At 46.8% G+C, this 6,000-nt stretch overlaps 6 non-coding genes and 1 pseudogene across 6 annotated transcripts; all 7 read right to left on the bottom strand.

The window, feature by feature from the left end:
- Window positions 1-714: 714 nt before the first annotated feature.
- LOC135048138 (U1 spliceosomal RNA) lies at window positions 715-878 on the bottom strand. The gene has a single exon (XR_010240077.1). It is a non-coding gene; the product is annotated as a U1 spliceosomal RNA (small nuclear RNA).
- A 671-nt stretch (window positions 879-1,549) lies between these two features.
- Window positions 1,550-1,712, bottom strand: LOC135048098 (U1 spliceosomal RNA). Its single transcript, XR_010240038.1, has one exon. It is a non-coding gene; the product is annotated as a U1 spliceosomal RNA (small nuclear RNA).
- Window positions 1,713-1,864: 152 nt separating this feature from the next.
- Window positions 1,865-2,028, bottom strand: LOC135048133 (U1 spliceosomal RNA). Its single transcript, XR_010240072.1, has one exon. It is a non-coding gene; the product is annotated as a U1 spliceosomal RNA (small nuclear RNA).
- A 671-nt stretch (window positions 2,029-2,699) lies between these two features.
- On the bottom strand, window positions 2,700-2,862 carry LOC135048071 (U1 spliceosomal RNA). The gene has a single exon (XR_010240019.1). It is a non-coding gene; the product is annotated as a U1 spliceosomal RNA (small nuclear RNA).
- Window positions 2,863-3,014: 152 nt separating this feature from the next.
- LOC135048130 (U1 spliceosomal RNA) lies at window positions 3,015-3,178 on the bottom strand. The gene has a single exon (XR_010240069.1). It is a non-coding gene; the product is annotated as a U1 spliceosomal RNA (small nuclear RNA).
- A 702-nt stretch (window positions 3,179-3,880) lies between these two features.
- LOC135048096 (U1 spliceosomal RNA) lies at window positions 3,881-4,015 on the bottom strand (annotated as a pseudogene).
- Window positions 4,016-4,167: 152 nt separating this feature from the next.
- Window positions 4,168-4,331, bottom strand: LOC135048148 (U1 spliceosomal RNA). Its single transcript, XR_010240087.1, has one exon. It is a non-coding gene; the product is annotated as a U1 spliceosomal RNA (small nuclear RNA).
- Window positions 4,332-6,000: the final 1,669 nt, after the last annotated feature.

Below are 6,000 nucleotides of genomic sequence, written 5' to 3'. Positions count from 1 at the left end.
AATACTTCCACACCGAAGAGCTGATTTTTTTGGTATTTTCACCAGGCATGTCAATGGCCATATTCCTCCCACGGACAACAGGTGTCTCGCCGGGTGCCTGACTTAAACAAACCACCTCACCATCAGAATCCTCCTTGTCAATTTCCTCCCCAGCGCCAGCAACACCCATATCCTCCTCATCCTGGTGTGTTTTGGATTCGGGTGTTTTTTTCAAAAAACCCTAAAAAAACAGCTTAAATCATAGAATTTGGGAGTCATTTTGATCCCAAAGTATTGCCAAATTGCCCATCGTGTTCAACCTGTTTTAAGTTGTGATGATTCTACATACTTGCTGAATAATGTTTTATGACTAGTTAACTACTATAACTCATGTTACCCCCGGATTAACCATGTTGATATTTTAAGTATTATAACCTTGGATAGCTTTTTCATTCAGAAATGTATCCATTCCTTTTTTAAATCCAATTACAGAGTCCGCCATTACCACCTTCCCTGGCAGGGAATTCCACATCCTGATTGCCCTAACAGTGAAGATCATAGTATCTCACCTGGCAGGTAAGTAGGAGTTGGGCTAGAGCTGTGGAGGATTGCTGCTCGGGCACCCCCTGTCAAGTGAAGGAGATCCAACTGAGGCAGCACAAGGGAACTCTCGAAAGAAGAACAAGGCTAGAGGAAGATCTGAGACAAAGAAATCTGACTTTTACCAGAGCTGACCAGAGGAAAGCACAAACACAGTCCCCCACTACCACAAATAATGCAGTCGAGTTTCCCACATTTGGGGAAATCACAGGGGTCAGCATACCCAGAGTGCAATGAATGAACCTCACCCTGGGAGAACAATCTTCATGACCATGGTATCTCCTATGCAAAATAAGTATGATTTGGGATAGGGCTGGGGAGGGCCGCTGCTCAGGCACATCTCTGTCAAGTAAAGGAGATTCAACTGAGGCAACACAAGGGAACTCTCATCTGGGGACAACAACTGCAGGGAGAACACATATTTTCAGATGAACATGGGAGGGCAGAAGGCTGCCTAATACTGAAGCACCCCCAAACAACAAACCAAATGCAACTACTAGTGCAAGCATTCCTGGGGGAAGGCCTGCAGCAGATGGATTTGCATATGGTGATGTCATCCAAGCAGTGGGTCAAAGTTGGCTTCAACCCTCGTCTGCATATGAAAATAAAAATGGGGTGTGCAGGGCATGGCGGCCTTTTGCGGCGCTTGGATGACCCCTAGTTCGCATTAAACACCTCCACCTTCCTTCGGTGTGGGGCTCATGTTGGCTATGCCCCAGCCCCTGAAGCATTCAAGCTGATTTCTTGCAGCAGCTGGGCACTGTAACAGCTCCAGAGCTGCTCTGTAAAGCAAGTAAAAGGGTGTGGGCCCTGCAGCACTACCTGTAGTTTGCATTGTGCTTTGGAAGGCACAAAGTAAGCAGACGGGAGAAGTCAGGATAGTGCACAAGGGCATAGAAGGGAGCGGCTCAAGAAAAGAGAAGTGGAAACAGACAGCAAACTAGGCTGGAGAGAGACCTGAGACAAAGAGATCTGAATTATACGAGAGCCGACCAGAGGAAACACAAATTATGTAATCAAGTGTCCCACATTTGGGGAAATCGTAGGAGCAGCACACCCAGAGTGCATTGGGTGAGCCTTGCCCTGGGAGAAGCACCTTCCTGATCATAGTATCTCACCTGGCAGGTAAGTAGGAGTTGGGCTAGAGCTGGGGAGGGTCGCTGTTCGGGCACCCCCCTGTCAAGTGAAGGAGCTCCAACTGAGGCAGCACAAGGAAACTCTCGAAAAAAGAACAAGGCTAGAGGAAGATCTGAGACAAAGAAATCTGACTTTTACCAGAGCTGACCAGAGGAAAGCACAAACACAGTCCCCCACTACCACAAATAATGCAGTCGAGTTTCCCACATTTGGGGAAATCACAGGGGTCAGCATACCCAGAATGCAATGAATGAACCTCACCCTGGGAGAACAATCTTCATGACAATGGTATCTCCTATGCAAAATAAGTATGATTTGGGATAGGGCTGGGGAGGGCCGCTGCTCAGGCACATCTCTGTCAAGTAAAGGAGATTCAACTGAGGCAGCACAAGGGAACTCTCATCTGGGGACAACAACTGCAGGTAGAAGACATATTTTCAGATGAACATGGGAGAGCAGAAGGCTGCCTAATACTGAAGCACCCCCAAACAACAAACCAAATGCAACAACTAGTACAAGCATTCCTGGGAAAAGGTCTGCAGAAGACGGATTTGCATACGGTGATGTCATCCAAGCAGTGGGCCAAAGTTGGCTGGAACCCTCATCTGCATATGAAAAGAGAAAAGGGGTATGCAGGGCATGGCGGCCTTTTGCGGCGCTTGGATGACCCTTAGTTCGCATTAAACACCTCCACCCTCCGTCGGTGTGGGGCTCATGTTGGCTATGCCCCAGCCCCTGAAGCATTCAAGCTGATTTCTTGCAGCAGCTGGGCACTGTAACAGCTCCAGAGCTGCTCTGAAAGGCAAGTAAAAGGGTGTGGGCCCTGCAGCACTACCTGTAGTTTGCATTGTGCGTTGGAAGGCACAAAGTAAGTAGACAGGAGAAGTCAGGAGAGTGCACAAGGGCATAGAAGGCAGCGGCTCAAGAAAAGAGAAGTGGAAACAGACAGCAAACTAGGCTGGAGAGAGACCTGAGACAAAGAGATCTGAATTATACGAGAGCCGACCAGGGGAAACACAAATTATGCAGTCAAGTTTCCCACATTTGGGGAAATCGCAGGAGCAGCACACCCAGAGTGCAATGGGTGAGCCTTGCCCTGGGAGAAGCACCTTCATGATCATAGTATCTCACCTGGCAGGTATGTAGGAGTTGGGCTAGAGCTGGGGAGGGTCGCTGCTTGGGTACCCCCCTGTCAAGTGAAGGAGATCAAACTGAGGCAGCACAATGGAACTCTCGAAAGAAGAACAAGGCTAGAGGAAGATCTGAGACAAAGAAATCTGACTTTTACCAGAGCTGACCAGAGGAAAACACAAACACAGTCCCCCACTACCACAAATAATGCAGTTGAGTTTCCCACATTTGGGGAAATCACAGGGGTCAGCATACCCAGAATGCAATGAATGAACCTCACCCTGGGAGAACAATCTTTATGACCATGGTATCTCCTATGCAAAATAAGTATGATTTGGGAAAGGGCTGGGGAGGGCCGCTGCTCAGGCACATCTCTGTCAAGTAAAGGAGATTCAACTGAGGCAGCACAAAGGAACTCTCATCTGGGGACAACAACTGCCGGGAGAACACATATTTTCAGATGAACATGGGAGGGCAGAAGGCTGCCTAATACTGAAGCACCCCCAAACAACAAACCAAATGCAACAACTAGTTCAAGCATTCCTGGGGGAAGGTCTGCAGAAGACGGATTTGCATACAGTGATGTCATCCAAGCAGTGGGCCAAAGTTGGCTGGAACCCTCATCTGCATATGAAAAGAGAAAAGGGGTATGCAGGGCATGGCGGCCTTTTGCGGCGCTTGGATGACCCTTAGTTCGCATTAAACACCCCCACCCTCCTTCGGTGTGGGGCTCATGTTGGCCATGCCCCAGCCCCTGAAGCATTCAAGCTGATTTCTTTCAGCAGCTTGGCACTGTAACAGCTCCAGAGCTGCTCTGTAAGGCAAGTAAAAGGGTGTGGGCCCTGCAGCACTACCTGTAGTTTGCATTGTGCATCGGAAGGCACAAAGTAAGCAGACAGGAGGAGAAGTCAGGATAGTGCACAAGGGTGTAGAAGGGAGGGGCTCAAGAAAAAAGAAGTGGAAACAGACAGCAAACTAGGCTGGAGAGAGACCTGAGACAAAGAGATCTGAATTATATGAGAGCCGACTAGGGGAAACACAAATTATGCAGTCAAGTTTCCCACATTTGGGGAAATCGCAGGGGCAGCACACCCAGAGTGCAATGGGTGAGCCTTGCCCTGGGAGAAGCAACTTCATGATCATAGTATCTAACCTGGCAGGTAAGTAGGAGTTGGGCTAGAGCTGGGGAGGGTCGCTGCTCGGGCACCCCCCTGTCAAGTGAAGGAGATCCAACTGAGGCAGCACAAGGGAACTCTTGAAAGAAGAACAAGGCTAGAGGAAGATCTGAGACAAAGAAATCTGACTTTTACCAGAGCTGACCAGAGGAAAGCACAAACACAGTCCCCCACTACCACAAATAATGCAGTTGAGTTTCCCACATTTGGGGAAATCACAGAGGTCAGCATACCCAGAATGCAATGAATGAACCTAACCCTCGGAGAACAATCTTCATGACCATGTTATCTCCTATGCAAAATAAGTATGATTTGGGATAGGGCTGGGGAGGGCCGCTGCTCAGGCACATCTCTGTCAAGTAAAGGAGATTCAACTGAGGCAGCACAAGGGAACTCTCATCTGGGGACAACAACTGCAGGGAGAACACATATTTTCAGATGAACATGGGAGGGCAGAAGGCTGCCTAATACTGAAGCACCCCCAAACAACAAACCAAATGCAACAAGATGAAGACCCATGTGCTAGAGCCAAGCCGCAGGTACATTGAATGCTAGCAAGCTGAATATTTAAATCCTTTTTGTTCCGCAGCATTCCATTGCGGAAGATTCCATGGAACCAGAGATCCTTCCATTGAGAAGGACATGCTGCCTGGATGACTACACTGTGCAAATTAAATCACGGAGCCAGTTGGCTTGTGGGTGGCTCTGGTGACTGGGTGGTTGGGTGGGTGGTGTGTCGGAAGTGGAGCGCATGCAAATGATTGTGTATCATCCAGCTAGTGAGAGAGAAAACTCATGCAGGAGTGTTCCTGCTTGTCAGTGGGTTATGCACCTTGCCAGACGTTAAATCTACATAGAGCAGCTGGAGGGGACAAGAGCAGGTTTGCAAAATATAGATAGAAGAGCATATATGCTGGCGCATTCTCCATGATTGTGTCAGCTTATGTTTTGGTGCACTGCACTTTCCTCCACTAAGTTTTAGCCATTTTTGTTAAGCTCAAGTGTAGTTGCTTCTCGGCCTTTTGGCTGTGATCTTGTATCGTGGTTGAAGGGTCTGCTGGAGGGAGGGATTGTTTTCTTCATTGGCGAAAGATCAAAGATATTCCAGGATGGAAGGCTTGGGAACACTATCTGTTTTTCAGTTGTGGAAGAGCACAGAGGTCGGATTGGACTACATTCTATAGTAAAGGATATCTTTCTATTTATTGACCCTCCCCTTATATGTGTCTGTGTTACAATAAAGCTTCGGTTTTGTGAATCCCTCACCCTCTTACACTCCACACCCATAGCCTTATTAACTGTTGTATTATTGTATACTTTAAATGTATAGTGCAGTTCATGATTTATAGTGTAGACTGGCCTGTGCTGTAGTTCTTGAACTGTACTATACCGTCAGCATTTGTATTGTGTTTTGGCTGTGCTGCAACACTGTATTTATGTGTGCAATGTTTATGTATGTTTTTTTTTATGTCAATAAAGACTGCTTTTTCAAGCCAATATCTGAAAACAATCAATGTTTATCTTTGATGGCAATAAAAGTGGTATGATATTTGATGCTTTTGAAATCCAATATCTGATATGTCCCCTATCTGGGAACCATATATTAAATGGCTTTTCAGAAAAGGGAGATGGGAGAAGAGCTTTCATTACTTGTAGGACCGATGCACATAAAGAAGCAAAAAAACATACATAAACATTACACACATAAGTACCGCGTTGCGGCACAGCCAAAACACAATAGAAATGCTGATGGTATAGTACAGTTCAAGAACTACAGCACAGGCCAGCCTACACTATAAATCATGAACTGCACTATACATTTAAACTGTACAATAATACAACAGTTAATAAGGCTATGGGTGTGGAGTGTAAGAGGGTGAGGGAATCACAAGCCCGAAGCTTTATTGAAAGACTGACACATATAAGGGGAGGTTTAATAAATAGAAAGACATCCTTTACTATAGAATGTAGTCCAATC

This window comes from Pseudophryne corroboree, unplaced genomic scaffold (assembly GCF_028390025.1).
Source record: "Pseudophryne corroboree isolate aPseCor3 unplaced genomic scaffold, aPseCor3.hap2 scaffold_945, whole genome shotgun sequence".
Classification (NCBI taxonomy): Eukaryota; Metazoa; Chordata; class Amphibia; order Anura; family Myobatrachidae; genus Pseudophryne; species Pseudophryne corroboree.
This window is presented reverse-complemented; position numbering and strand designations above follow the sequence as displayed.